Source organism: Labrus bergylta, chromosome 9 (assembly GCF_963930695.1).
Source record: "Labrus bergylta chromosome 9, fLabBer1.1, whole genome shotgun sequence".
NCBI lineage: Eukaryota > Metazoa > Chordata > Actinopteri > Labriformes > Labridae > Labrus > Labrus bergylta.
In genome coordinates this window covers 20,112,445-20,128,603 of record NC_089203.1, presented here as the reverse complement: position 1 = coordinate 20,128,603, position 16,159 = coordinate 20,112,445, and the positions used below count along the sequence as shown (strand labels likewise).

The window sequence follows — 16,159 nt, the reverse complement described above, 5'->3', positions numbered from 1 at the left end:
TGCCAGTCATTTCATGAGGGTGTGTGGGTGGGGGGGGGGGGAATGGTTAGACATCCTTAAAGAATGGTTATGATATTAGTGTTGCACATTTTTTTTTTTGCATTGATGTGTTACATCACTATCTTTCTGTCATTCTTTATGTATCTTCTTCAATCATGCTCACGTTTCATCTAAACCATTTAATCCCTTCACATATAACTAAGGTGCTTTCGGTATAGAGGTACCCTCATCCCATCAACACGTTTTGCTTTTTAAGAAAATGCTTAGCTGTGTTCCTGGTGGATTTCTGGCGGAAATGTTATGAGTGTGCGAGGCCATTTCTGCAAGCCCTTTTCGGTCCCCACATCAATTCTGGAAAGTCATTGTTAGGATACATTAATTGCTGTGGATTCAGGCATGAAAGAGCACGATTTCATGCATGTAATACCTCTTGAATTATCAGGATTGTACAAGAATTAAGAATAACTCATGCATACCTAAAGTACAATACATAAATTAGTTCAAGGACTGAAGGATTTCCATCATCATGGTTCCTGAGTTATTAAGCATGTTCGTGTTAGCTATAGAGTTGTCTAAAATTAAACAAACTGACTAATAACCGGCCCTTTACGGCACAGAGCACATGCATGCAATTGAAATGCAAATATGTTCAACATTATTTAAATAAAATCGTATTATTCTGACATCAGGAAGTAAGTACACTTCTAATAAACTGTTCGATTGCTCCTTATTTAAGATTGATGTTTAACTATTATTCATGATGAGTTATAGAAGTAAAAATAATAATAATAATAAAATCATATGGCACTGCAAGTAGTAGTCCTTTAAAAAAATAATAATAATAATAATTGTACAAACAATATGAAGGTCCCAGATCTTCAACATTAAATGCAGAGTTGGTCATTTTCTCCAGATTCACTTTTTAAAGTTTTGGTTGAAATTGTCTTGGAGCACAGAGGGGAGGGGGTGGGTGTAGATGTAGCACTGAGGGAATGCTGCTTTCAAAATCATCAAAAAATGATGATGTTGTTTTTCATGTATGTGTACACCATGTTAACTACTGATTGAAATAACCAGTAATCCACTGCTAACTCGTACTGATTCATATACCACAATGAGTCCATATATTGTTCTATTTTTAAAAGACTTATCTGAAAGATTTCTAGATGCTGTACACCAGGGATTTTTTCCCGATGTGTATTTTTGCACCCTCTGTGTGCGAGTGCATGTGCGTCCTCAAATGCAGAAGAACAAACAGAAAGGGGGGCTGCACATAAAAAATAGACTTATATGCTCAACAAAACATCTGCAGGGCACCTTTTCATACCAGCGTCTTCATGTGAAGACAACTTCTAATTAATACACTTGTGCATTGGCGGATTTATGAATGCAAACATGATTTAGACTTGTGCTGATAACAAAATAGTTAAATGTGGTGGTGTCAAAAAAATTTAAGTTAGGGTATTTGTTGAGAGTTTTCTTAAGATAGCGTGGAAGAAGGTGGGGATAGGAGACTCTTTAGACCATGCTTTGCTGGTTTGTACTGGTTTGTTTAGAGTGTATTTAAATCAAAAACAATAACATTAATATGTATGGAAGTAATGTATCGTAAAGGGTTTAAAAACACCATTAAATTAGTCCTTTCAATGTTAGGGAAATGTATCTATAAATCATGATTTTTATTATTACTTGATATTGAAATTTCAGTCAAAGTGTTACATATGATCATATTTTTGCAGCCTAGTGTAGACCCACAGCTAGCTATTACATATGTATTACAACATATGTGAGCAGAGCTATTAATCTGCCTACTAATATCTTTTATTAATTTGTATTAATGCAGCTTCTGAGCAGATTCCAGAATTAAATGCGAGTGAAACTGATGACAAAGCAGTGTGTTTAGAGCTCATAAAGTAGGGCAACATAGTAGACAGAAATAAAAGGACAAACGGGCCAAAGTACGTGTGAAATTCACTCTCGGAGACAGCAGGCTACAGAGCGAACTGCCTGTGTTCCCTCCTCTCACCTTAGGGAGTCCTACGGCTTATAATCACAGTCCAGCATGAGTAGGCAGATGGCCTCCAGTTATACTGTGACCTCACCAAATCTGCCATGCATCAACCGTCTCTGTCTTCCGTTGAAAAGACTGGAAAAGTTTTTCTTTTTTCTTTTTTTTTGGACGGTGTGGTCTGGGATCAGCTTTCACTTGGAGTGTAAAGTTGGGGCTTAAGCGTTCGGGAAAGTAATTTCCCCTTTTCAAGTCTTCTTCAAATCTCCCCGTCTGTCTTACAAGTGAAGTTTGAAAGTGAGGAAGATGGAGAGCAGGTGTACGGTGATTGGGATCAGTGTAGCAGAAAGCTGTGGGATTCCAGGGACCTGGCCTGACAGTTACAGTGTGCTCCGCTCCTCTCGACTCCCTGCCAGGCTCCAGCTGAGGCCATCTGTTTGGGTGACACCGCCTGCCCAGATATACAGCATGTCGGAGAGATTATATGACTGTCGGAAGGGGGAAATGTTTTTTCTATTGAAAAAAAAAAAAAAAAAAAATGTAGCAATGATAAATAAACTGAACACCAAGGTTATACATACTTGGATATTTTTTAGTGAAGCATTTCCAATTCCAAAGGTAGCAGAGTTTGCATTTTAACAGACCATTTTAACAGACCATTTTAACAGACGTTTCAACAAACGCTGATGTTAAACTAATGATAATATCATTATACTTTCTTTTTAAAAATGAAGCAGACGTTTTGAAGTTTTACATGAATTGGTGACAGAAACACAGATTTGCTTGCTAGAGTAAATGGATGTGCAAATTACTTTTTCTTCAACACTTCATATTTTGAGAAAGATGCGCTCCGAACACTGTCAAGACAGAATTACCTGCATAAACAAAACCCATTCAACAGGAAAAAAACAACAACTAGATGACAGCGTCATTGCCTGATTGTATAGCAGTTCTACGTCTGTCCCTTGCTAACAAAACGACAAGGTTCCTGTATGTGAAATAATAATTATAACTTTAATTGTATTTAAGACTTTTCTATAAAACAGAAGTACAAAAATAAAAAAAAGTGACAACCACAAAAGATAAAACTGATTTTCCTTGCAAAATGTCAGGCACAGAGAAAACGTATAGTTACCTTTTGTCTTCAGCTTGGCTTGGGAAACTAATAAAGGAACCTTGCTTGAGCCTTATGCATGCCCATTTCAAACTGACTTTTACATTACCATTAAGCTTCAACAAAACATGCCGGAGCCAGATCCCCATCTTGAATGACAAAGTATTACCACATTACATTGGAACAAAATGTGGCAGAACAAAGTTGATAAATCCGTTGTGATCAAACATGTATGAAACACAGCTTGATAGCTTTAAAAGGAAATATGAGCTTCGTAACATTAAACATCAGGAGAAAGCTTTTTTTTTTTTACTTAGATTTCAATGTGTTTCATAACTATCTATCTAAATTAGCATGTTGTCCCCTTAACGGCTTGGTTATCTTTCCTCCGAACAGGCTAATTACTGCTCGGTATGACTGTATACGATGTGCATTCAAAGCACTGCCTGTTTCATTTGCCTCTGACATCAGCAACCCACTGTGTTAAGAATGGCAATCTAGACTTGTAAGACTTGTACATGCCATTCACTGCCTCCTGTTGCCCGTCACTGTTCAGCAGTGTCATGTAATTGGCTGTGGGTTGCATATTTTTGGTTTACTTCTCCAGTATGTTTACTGGTTGTTTTGAGGAACTTGAAAGTCATGTCTGCTCCCACTGACACTTGCAAGCTCCATCTGCTGCGGATGCCATTAAATGAACAGAGTCAGTGTGGCAATGAGTTTATTGTTGTTTGCTCATAGAGCTGCAGTCAACAGCAGTCTGAAAAACAACCCAGTCTTTATTTATTTATTTTCATTTTGGGGGAATCAACTGTTTTTTTGTTTTTTTTCATACTTAAAGGAGCAGTATGTAAGATATTTACTGAATTAAATCATGAAATGACCTTATCATCAGACATTGATGAGGAAACATGCTACAGTATGATGATGTGCTGGCTTCTCTGTCAACAATGAAGCAGCCACTATGTCCTCCTTAAAAGTGTGAGTCCAGTGCGGAATGGTTTGTTATGAACAGAGAAGGTAGGCGTTTTTTAAGGCACCCCCACATGGCCGTTTTGGACGCCCCTTGATTTGCCAAGCAAATTACAAACCAACAGGTGTAAGTGGGCGATCTAACAGGTTCAGATATAACTAATTATTCCCTACGTAAAAAGCCTCTGCATATTTCTAATAAGCTCCATGACCAGAAACGTGGTAAAACTAGGATTATTATTGAAGATCCTTTTGAAAAATGGGGAGAGGTAATAACGCAGAAAGGTTTCAAGACCGATGCAGAGCTGGCTAAACACTGAAGCTTCTGGTCCGCAACTTGGCAATAAGTGTGAGCATCATCTCTAGGGAGGAGGGGCCAGGGAGAGAGACAACTCTCTAATGTTTTGAATTAGGACTGCAGTACCCATTTTAAAAGCTTTGTGTCAGAGTTACATATTGTTCCTGTAAGGACATGTTTAAGTTACATGTTACATGTTTCATGTGTTGCCGTATCAACTTGAAACTCAATTTTATTTGGTCAATAAATTGAATTAAATTATCACAAAACAGTGTCACATTACATTAAGTTTGTTTGGAAGGAGAACCTAACTGGAAAAATTGTTAAATAAAAATGAAGCATCTATTACAATTTTGTTTTAAAAGAACATCTGTCTTTCTCACTTTGTCAAGGAAGAATCCAGTTTTTGCAGCCCTTTGACTGTAAAGATCATATATTGTTTTTACACGTAAACCTGCATTTCCGATGTGAAAACATTGACTCTAAGACATGCAATCAGGATTCCACATATTGCTGCAACATATGTATAAATCCATATGTGCTGAAATGTGAATAGGAGCCAGAAATAAATGCATAATAGACAGTATTAGTAGGGAGTGACAGATTTTATCCTTTCAAAAACTCTTCTAAGCTCTGAAGTATTACCATATACAAAAACGGGAGACATATGTAACTCGGTAAGCACATATGTGTTGTGTTTACAGAGCAACTGTGTGATCATTTCTTGACATTCGGGCCATCATAAAGTATTTTTTATTTCAAGCCTTTTTAAAAAAAAGGGGGGGCAGCTAGAAACTCATTTGTTTGCAATTCAAACATGAAAGAAAGCGCCCAATTTGCAAGATCGCTCGAGCTGACGTGCAACTCAATTACTCCATCCACACTTCCTTCTTGCTTGATCAATCAAAGGCTACTTCCCTGATACAGTTTGTAAGAAAAAACCTGCAGGCATGCCGACACATAAGCTTTGGCAGGTATGTCCGTACAGTAGATAACACACGCAGATGCACAACTACAACCCATCCCCGCTCATTTTCATTTGACATCAAAAGAGAGTTGTTGATCAAAATCTATATTTGAAACACATTTGCATATGTTTAGCGTGCTTTGATAAGTTGTGCTTTTCGGTAACAGACACAACATGGCTCTTATTTGCTCTCCCTCTGGATAGTTCTGTGGGTTCAGCTGTTTATTGTGAAGGCAATGTTGTCTTAGCCTAGCCTTGTGACACAGAGGTTCTGGCGGCCTCTGAACTCAAGGGAAGCATTCCTCGCCTTCATCTGCGCGGAATGGGGGTGGTAGGGTGGGGCTTGGACATTTCAGAGCCTCCCTGGCCGAGATAGCTGCATTCTTATCCCCACTCCCTGTCTAACCTCCTACACGCACACTCACAGACACAGCCTGGGCACCGCACAGCCTCTCCTTCTCCCACCTCTTTACCATGTCCTCCCAGTTCAATCTCCAGGGGAAATATTTATTCATGGATTCTCAGCAATGCCTCCCTTGGATGTGCTGAAGAAGTCGTCTTTTTTTTTTTTTTTATCTACATCGCCCTTAAGGTGAACTGTATGGTCTGAGGGGGATATTCCTGCTGGAGCAGTTTATTTAGCAGAATTCACACACGGCTATTAAATGCTGGGATAGTGGAATTTCCCCCCCCCCCCCCCCATTGTTTTGGCTCTATTCCAGAACACTGGGTTCAAAATGACACACTAGGAAGTTTGCTGTCTTTCTTCTTGAGGGTGTTTGTGAATATTCTACAGATTTCATACTTTGTTTGATTGTTAGACCTATATGGTGCTTTTCTACATGGTTTATAAGTTCTAACTGAACCGAGCACAAACTCAAATTGAGGGTAAACGTTGCACATCTACCTCTTGATCATCCTTGCGTTGTCCATCAAATGTGCACTACAAACTCAAAACTCTCCCATTTGAAGCAATACTATAACTATACATTTATTCTGGAGGGTATAACAGTCAAAAAATAACTTGCTACAGGCAGATAAAACTTATTACTTAAGTAATCCAATATAATGTGTTTAACATATTCTTACTTCTCCCTATTGTCTTTTCTAACATATATTATTAGCATCTGAACGTCATGTGGGTTCAAAATTGTATCTCTGATAATGCATGTCTGTTAACTTCTTTTTAATTCTTATTTAACTGTACAATCTCTTGCAACATTGACCTTTTTGAATCAATATGTAACCGGCAAAATAACCTGACTATGAAAAAACTGGTAATGACTTAACACTCTGTAAATTAATGTTTAATATTCAAAACACAATTGCTTGAGACTTCATACACTCAGTTCTGGTTTACTATCTAATCAGGGATTTCACATTCAACCTGCAGCTCAGGTGTAAATCTGTCGCTGACAACTGAAGCAAACATCATCGATATTCATTTTTCAGACCTATTTTTCTCCGAATCTTCTCTTTAATGGTAGGAATTTCATGTTTTTTTCCCCTTCTTCAGAAGTGCAGTTCTTACAACTGGGACAAAAGTTGTGGATTTCAAACACTGCCTTTTGCTGTTTCTAATCCCATGAATAAGTATGCCTAGAGCAGCACTGTCACATTCATAGAGCAGCATTTTAAAGAGATTTGCCCCAGTGTGCTCTGTGATCAGCACTGCATTGTGCATATCCGACATGTCCTTAAAGTGCTTGAGGCGTTGCAATCTGACTTATTTCCTTGAGTGACTTCTCCCCCATCAAAATCGTCTTACTCTAGTAACATGCTTAGTGTTGCTTGCCCACAGAAATAGCATCCGAAACAAGGTCGCTGCCAAATGCTTAAGTCTTTTTAGAGGCTTGAAATGACATTCTCGTTTTCAAAGTCAATCCACTGTCATATGGCAGATTTGTCACCAAAAAAAGCTGAATGCCAGGACCATAAACACAATTTATAGATTTAAAGACACGTTGGTTAAGCTCTGGGTGGTCGCTCTCATAAACAAGTTTGATATTGATCTTACAGAGGCCTTAAAATTTCCATGAATCAAGCTATTTATGTATGTCAGTGGGGGATAAATGGAGATGCCCCACATTAGTTCTGCTGGAGGTAATGCACAAGTAAGCCGTCTCTAACAGCTTCTCTTTCAGTAAGTTAGAAAACACTAAGCACGAAGCCTTATCAATATCAGAATCCCATCTTTTAGGAGAAAAATGGGGGTTATGTACTTAAAATATACCCTTCGCTTAGTGCAAGGTTACACAGCGTCACACCAAGTAGCACATGTTGCTTTAGCAACTAGGGTCTAACTCCCTCTACCTCAATGTATTCAGATGTATCCGTGAAGCACTCATGTTCATCTCTTCCAGATAGTCCCAATTTATCAAACCTCACAAGAATATGTCAAACTTCAGTCAGTTTTGCTGCACAATGAAAACTCATCATTCACCGATCAATAAATCTGCACAGTTGAAGTCTGATGTAGGGATGATGAAATATGAATTATGAGTTTGCTGAGGCCTTCTTTTTGCACACATCCATCATTGTCAACAAAATGAGTCCGGAAAATATTCAATTAAGACCTCAGGGCTCCATTCCTCATTCATTATTCCGGGGTTAATTTGCAACTGTAGATTTGTCTTTTGTCACTTTGAGGCTAAGAAAGGATGGCTAAGAAATTACTCCCACTCCTCATCTTCCTGCACTCATTGTTGAGGGTCTTTCACTTGGTGTTTATCAACTTCTTGTGAGATTTCTAGCATCTGAGTTCCTGTTAGGATGACAGATTTGCATACTGGTTAACACCATCACATCACCAGAAGGTTCTCACCTGCAGCTTGCTTTATGCAAAGATAGAATCCTGGATCCTGTTGATATTATTTTGCTCTAGGTTATACATATATCTCACACATTTCAAACAGTGCTGCATGTAAGCAAGTGGGTGTTACTGTGTTACAGTGTCAGTGTATTGGGGTTTGGTGTATTTGAAAAAGCAGGAAACAAGATACATGTTCCAAGCTGATTGGAGGTGAAAGTGACTTTCACTGAATATGCTCTAGGTGGTAAATCTTTCAACAATAACAATATAAAATATAAAAAGATAGTTCAGAATTGTTTTTGGGACCTAATATTTCTGTCTTTCTGTTATTGTTTGGCCTGGAGGATTACAGTATCAGCTAGAGGTTGTTGCATTTTTTTTTTTTTGGAATAGACAGACACAAAGTACTTGTAATGAACAATTGCTTTCAATTGCAAAACTGAGGATTTGTCACTTTCGGTTTCATTTATTAAGATTTTTATTGGGAAATTTGTTAGTTTTTTTCCCCTATGAGCATGGGTCTTTGGATATTTCTCGTTTAGTCCCAAGTTCTCAGCCGCTGTAGTAGAAATAGTAGTAACAGCATTCCCTTTTTTTTTTAAACAAGTCTGCAATTTCTTACCCGCAGTGCCATCACACACAGAAAACTCTTGACTGCAGAATTTCGAGTCTGAGCCTCTGGCTACCATGCAGTCCCGTCCAGCTCATTGATTGCCTTTTCATCAAGGGGGCGGGGGTGTGTGGTAAGGAAGAGGTGAATGTCGCGCTGAGTGGCAAGTGGTAAGGGAGCAGTGGGAGAGCCACTGGCAGACAGGATGGAAGTTAAACACTGGCCTTCGGTCTTGTCTCACAGCAGGAGTCAAGCTTGTTGCCTTGGGGCAGGGGCCCATTTTATTGACCGAGCTGGTACCCCTCACCTGCCCAATCCCTGAATGCCTCACATGGATTTTCCCTGGGCCCAGCCAAGTCTTAAGAGAAGTCCATGTGTTATTGATTTAAATGTTCACCCTTGTAGACAGTTTCAACTGTATTCTGCTTTTCAAACATACCATGTGGTGTTCAGCTGTGGCTTTAATGTCCTTTGAAGCTGATTCTGAACATTTCTACTATCTCTTTTATTATCTTGAGCCAGAGGGACCATCAGTCCCACTCATCCTCATTCGACGGTTAGCCCTACCAGGATCCACATCAATCCCATGTCCAGCCATGAGGAAAGGTCACCCCCAATTGAGTCTCTGACTGCAGATATATCAACAGCTCTCACAGGCCATCTGGAGATGTTAAAATGGACTCTTTTATGTCATAGACATAGTGTGATATCCTCATCACCTTCCATTTCCAACACATTCACTCCTGATGTGGATATCATCTCCACTAATGGCTGGATTTCCCTCTTAGCCTGAGCACCAAGTAAAGGTTCATTAACCCACAGATAGACCCCAGGGAATCAGTGCTTTCTTGGCCCACAGCATTTTCAAAGACTTCCCTTATTACAATACATACATATAACTGAGATCACATGAAGATTGAAAGGTCAAGGGTTAAATGTTAGAATGCATGTTTATTCATTCATCCATGCATACTATTGACCCTATACAGAATTCTAATCAACCAGAGCACCAGTGCAAATAGACAGGAGCATACACTACCATTCAGACTTATAGAAATGTTAAGTTTCCAGTTAAGTTATGCAACTTCAGTGCATTTTAACCCCCCTACCTTATACTAAAAACACAACTTTTTTAGGTCTTTGTCTGTCTGGTTCTGATTAAACAGAGTAACCTCTTCAAAAACCTTTAAGATTTAACATAGTGAGCAGAAAGATGATTCTGTACCACTCTGCAAAACATCGCAAAACTGATGACTTGAGTCTTGTTCTGTAAAACTGCCAACATGATTTCTCAGTAGACCCAAAACAGAGAAAGGACTTTTGCTTTCTATTGTTCCATTTTTTAGAATGGCATAGTTTTTGGCAAAGTTTTACATGCCAACCCTACGGTAATAAATATATCAGTGTATTAGTTGTTTTGATGGTACAATTTGTGTCATACTTTTTCAGTTATATGGACAGAGTTCACCCAATGGCAGATTTGTGTCAAAAGTTTTGTTTGATCTTTATTTTTGTAAAGGCTGTGAACCTTTATTTCTTTTTGTTGTAATTTTTGTCCTGTGATTGAAAAAAAAAAAAGGGATATTTCAACAAAATTCAGAAGAAGTTCCATCACTGCTGGTGCTGGTTTTATTTATTACCTCTGGCTCAGCAGTGATGGAACAACAGTCTGGTCCTGTTGATGAATCTGCCTTGTCATCTTATTAATACCCCCACACTGCCAGGGCGGCTGCCATGGATTTTCCATCTAAATGGATTAAGGTTTCATTTCTTATGCCTAACCACCAAAAAGAGAGGTTTGGAATGAAGAAAACATGAGATAAAGAGCTTTGCATCCACACAATCACTCAGTTACTTCTCAGCCATCTTTAGTTTGACCCCCACCATTTCGGGGGCGCCTGACAGAAACAGATCGGCTTTTTTGAACAAGTCATATGCATATGTGTATAATGGGGCTTAGTTTCTTTTGTGTATCCGTCATACTTAAAATAACTATTCATTTGGCAGTTATTGATACTGGCCAGTAAAAAAAACAAAAAACGTTTATAAGCCTTTGTTGGGTCCAGAGCTCAGTTGTGAAGTTTATTTTTGACATGGGCACTATAGACATGTAATGGTGTTAAACAAAATTGGGGTTACTGGTTACTGGTACTTTATATGTGAAGTTTTATTGTTTTGGGATTTGTACCTTCGGATTTTGGGAACCCACTAATACCTGTGCTTTTAGTTGTCTGTTGTATAGGACGTCAATTGGGCTTCAGACTAAACCAAAATAAGTCTTCTTGATTTGTCACAGCTAAAGTGTGACTGAAGTGTGGCCATCCATGCGTCTGGCACACTGCAGGTGGGAGATAGTGTATACGCACACTATATTCACACAAGAGGTTCCAGCTTGACCTCTACAATGTCACATGGTGCCTATAGTTGCATCATGGCAATTGTCCTGCAGTGAAGAGATTTGTGGGGAAGACAGGGAGGGATAAGGGTGGGGGAATATGGTGGTTGGTGGAGTCAGCCCTGGATTTATGTGTTTGTAACCGAGCCATTTATGAGGAAACAGTTGCCCCCTTTTTCTTCAGGGGGAGATGCTTGTTTGCCACAGTAGCTGCTGTGCAAATATTAGCTGTCTGGGTGCACCTGCTGCCATTGTGGGATTGCACCCCTCCCTATTGGTTTCCCACCCGGTATTGCCATACACTTCATTTGTCAAACCCACAAAGGAAGACAGACACACAATAGAGGATCGTTTGAGCATTGCCTTGGCGCTGCTTTGGTATCCTGACACGGGGTAAACACTGATACGACCTCCCCTCCCCCAGAGCGGGCGCTGCATGTCTTTAATCTGCAGTAGCTGCCATCACACCAGAGATCAGTTTAACACAGGCCTCAATGTGCACAAGAAGCTAACCGCTACTATCCAACTCCGCTCATCTGCATATGTATTTATAGTTTGAGAAGAAACACCAGTGTCAGAGCGTGGGGGCAATAGATGGCAGTATGTATTTATGTTGATGGAAGTCCTAATCCCATTGTCCCCTTATCCAAAGAGTTTTCTGTTCACCCTCAATCAACTTTAAATCCTGTTAATTCCCCGTTTCTCATCAATATTCATCCTCCCTTGTTGTATGAATTATTCTGGCCCTATGTTCTCCACTGCTGGAATACTCCCACTACTTTCAACAAAAATGTTCCCCAATGATCGCCTGATTTATTTTTTTACTTAGATGACAATTAATATTGAAAAATTGAATTGTTCAAGCTTTAAAAAAAATGATACAGCCAGCTGCTCAGTTTAAAATTATACCTTTTGTTTTTTCATGTCCAATAGGTTTGTTTTATCTTCAGTGTATTTGAACATGATGGGTTATTATCGCTCCTTTGAGATTAAAAGATGTTAATTAAAACTCAAATAATGTTGGAGGTATTTTTGTGAAGTATATAACAGAGAGGATTTGATTCAGCAAGTTTTTCAGCCACCTTGGAGAATCAAAAAAGGCATTGTTTAATGTAGTTTAAATTGATTGTATTTAACGGGAATGGCTTTGTTTTGTCATTACTGTCTGAATGGCTTAAAATTAAAACCTTGGAAATAGATTGAAATAAGCCTCTTGCACAAGCCTTTGCAAACAAATGCTTAAAGGGAATATAGTGATATCTTTCATGCCTTTAGATATTAAACCAACACAATATCCAACAATGGAAAAATCATGAACTTAAACTAAACTTCAAAAACAATTGAAGTTGAACTACTTCAGGCTATTGATTAGAATATTGGAGGGATTAGTCTGTTTACAGTCTTCAGTTTCTTAAAGCTATTTTGTGTGTTTAAGTTATCCACAAAAGGCCTTGGTATTCCCAAATGTTCCTTGAGATTCAATGATTTTAGTCAAGTTAGTTTATAAAGCACACTGATTGATGAAGTGCAAACGCACATACGATTTGACATGTCTTCAGCTATGGTACATCCCTGCATTTAGAAACTACAACCTTGTTTTTGTCTTTTTCAGCCAAATGTTTTTTCCCCAAATGTTGCTCCTACTTTGGTTGCAAAGTGCCTTCAAATATTTCATGCAATCAGCATGCAACACAAAGTGTTTATAGCACCTCTTTGTTCCCTTCAGTCTCACTCTGTGTGGTTGCCCCCTCTGTGCCCTCTCTCTCTCTCTCTTTTTTAAACTTATTGCTTTCTGCATGTGTCTGAGCTGTGTGTTCGTGTGCGCGTACACACAAACACTAATATCGTCACAGACACACACACACACAGAGGGGGGTCCCTGGAGTTGGCCACAATTACTGTGTGTATGGTTGCTTACTCATTATGTCTGACAGGCCACAACGCTTGTGCTCTCCTGCTGTCTCCTGTACATCGCCTCCTACATCATCCCCTTTACACACACACACACACACACACACACACACACACACACACACACACACACACACACAGAGGAGGGGGATTGTGTCCACTCATGCTGGGCTTCAGGGTGTCCGCGTGTCTACTGCTCCTTTTTACACAGTTAAAACCTTTTTTTAAGATTCTCTTAAAAGCTATTCATGAACAATAGATCAGAGCAAAAATAAACCTGCCCTTTACAGTTTAAAAACCTGCAGTTTCATATTTTCTGATAAATAAGTTCAATAATAAATAATCATTCATCATCATACATCATTCTGAACATACAACCTAAACAATTAGCAGTTAATTCAAACTAAACTGTCGATTCTTTAAACCTATCAGAATTTTGACTGTTCTTTTAGGTGAGAAATATATATCTATATAGCTTCACGTCATGATATGTGTACCAATATTTTATGATTACAGTGTTTCCCCTAGGTTGGAGTTGTAGCAGCAGTGGTGAAGTGGATCAATGTTTTTTATTTTTATAATTCTTATTAATATAATTATCAACTTTTATGGGACAAAATGATCAACCAACAACCACACTATTGTCATAACCCGGCTCGTGAGTAATGGCAAAAGATGAGAGGAGTCAGAATTTTTACCAAAGAAAAAATAATAATTTATTAAACAAAACAAAATCAGCAGCGGTGCAACACCGCATATAGGGGAAACACTGGACTACACCAATTAACATTTTCAGTCATTTAGTTTGTTCACCTTAATTCCACCATTACTCAAATTACAAATACAAATTACCGTTTTTAAAACAATTGCTTTTGGTTGTTAAAGGGGATGCAAGTTTTGTGTGCAGGCTGAATTGATCAGCATATCTGTCTTATAAAACATGTTGAAGTATGTTTGCATTCAGTAGAGCTGGACAACACAGAGTGTAACACAAGTTTGTCAGGAGTACGTTACGTATATGGGATATGTTCATAACAGCTTTGGTAATTGTAACCGCCTGACCAGCGCTCTTTGAGGCAGTAAACCTATAATGGATATTTATATGGAGAAACTAAACATTTTATTTTCTGATAAAACAAGTAATGACAGAGAATTTCTATTTGGGTACACTTTTATGTAAAAAAATACAAAAAAAAACATACTTCTGAGGTGGGTGAGTGGTTGGGGCACATGCTCAGTGTACAGAGGCTGTGGTCCTCGAAGCGGGCATTCCGGGTTTGAGTCCGACTCTATCCACTGTCCTATCTCTACAATAAAGACATACAAATCTTAAAAAAACAAAAAAAACAATGTTGAAATAATTGTAGTTATATTGTGACTAAAGTATTTCAGTATTATTGTGTTGTCTGGCATAAGATGTTTCCTAACCTGTTTGGCTTATACAGACTTTGTTTCATAGCTTTCTTGTAGAAAGCACAAAGGTATTTTTGTCAGTCGTTTCAGTCACATTTGAATTCAGTAATTTGCAAAAAAAAAAAGTTCCACATTTTCTTTCGGCACCTAAACAACACCTTTGAATCGCAAATTCATAGCTAGTCAACCTTTTAGCTAATTTTGTATTACAAGTGCAGTATTGCTGCTGCTTGCAACATACCGCCTGCAGCTAACCCCAACACGCTTTTGTCAAACAAGGCAAAAATGCAAATGGAGACGCACAGCTCCAATTAATTGGCCATAGATATGCAGCTACACGAAACCATTAATGGGGAGCAAATAGCTTTAACTTTGTTTCTAATGTAATATAAACTTTAATTAATAAAGTGTGTGATGAAGTGGAGACTTATCAAACAAGCCCTGTGTCCATTAAAGGCCCTAAACCCTCACAAGGCAGCTTTATTAAACCCAGTTTCAAAACGTGTTTATGAGCCCCATGAAGGGAAAACAGGGAGAAATGCCGAGACATGAAGAAAAAGAAATGAGTTTGTGTAATTAGTGAAAATTAAGAGCTTTTAATCCAGGAGGAGGGGTGGGAGGAAGGGAAATAGGGGGGTAGAGGGTGTTAAGAGGGAAGTATTGGCATGGTGAGATGGGTGGGAGGGACTGTGGATCCAGTGCTTAGCTTACTTTTGTTTGCCCCCGAAGAAATGAGCAAGGACCCAAAAGCACACACCTAATAAAGCTACTCATCATAAAAAATGTGTTTATTTTTGTAAAGGGCTTTGAAGCACAAACTCCTTCGCCTACAGGACCTCTTTAAAAAAATAAAATAATTAAATCAATAAAAAAACAAAAAAACAACATGGGGCGTTGTCACATGTTTGCACTGGCTTGTGTGGGTGGATGCGGGTTCAGCTATTAAGTTAACAAGAAGTTGAACTTGATTTCAAGTGTCATAGTTTTTTCCTCTTTTAATAACCCCGGCAATATTTTTGTTGTGCGGTTAAATAATCAGATTCACAGACAACTATCCTATTTTTTTCCATATTTATCGTGTTGTGTCTTTAGCACTCAATCATAGCTTTACCTCAGCAGACAGTCTCTCAGACTATTATCAACAGAAATGTTATTTCCTCTTCCATCTGAGTGTGGCATTTCCTTGTTCCATTTCATGACACACATCAAGACAACTTCCACTGACAGTTTCTGCTTCACCGGCGCTGACCTTCTAAAATGAATCCAGATGTTTTAAGTGATGGACAGAAGAAGAAGAAGAGGCCGATGTTTTGGAGACAGACCGGGTGATGGTATTGCTTCGATGGGAAAGCACAATCATCGCCTCTAATAACACTGCTGCATCCTTTCAGTGCCGTTGGCGGATACATACATGACTCTTAATGTTCTCTTTTGGTTTATAGCCACAGACCATTTTAGCCATTTTAGTGTAGCGAATCAGTTTTCCACACCCAGGCGGACGATGTTAAGTCATTTCTGAGCATTGTCTCAGGTAAGGACCCCCTATTGTTTACAACAGAGGCATGGGCCATTTTCTTGTTCTTTTTCTTACTGCCAGGAGCTCGGCGAGTGATTGTTCATGCCTGCGAGCTCACTTAACCTCTCCCTCCTGTGGAGCTT

General features: G+C 38.8%; 1 protein-coding gene across 5 annotated transcripts in view; it reads left to right on the top strand.

Moving 5' to 3' along the window:
* diaph2 (diaphanous-related formin 2) overlaps nt 1-16,159 on the top strand; it is a 368,317-nt gene that overhangs the window by 168,364 nt on the left and 183,794 nt on the right. The gene's annotated exons all lie outside the window — the stretch shown is intronic.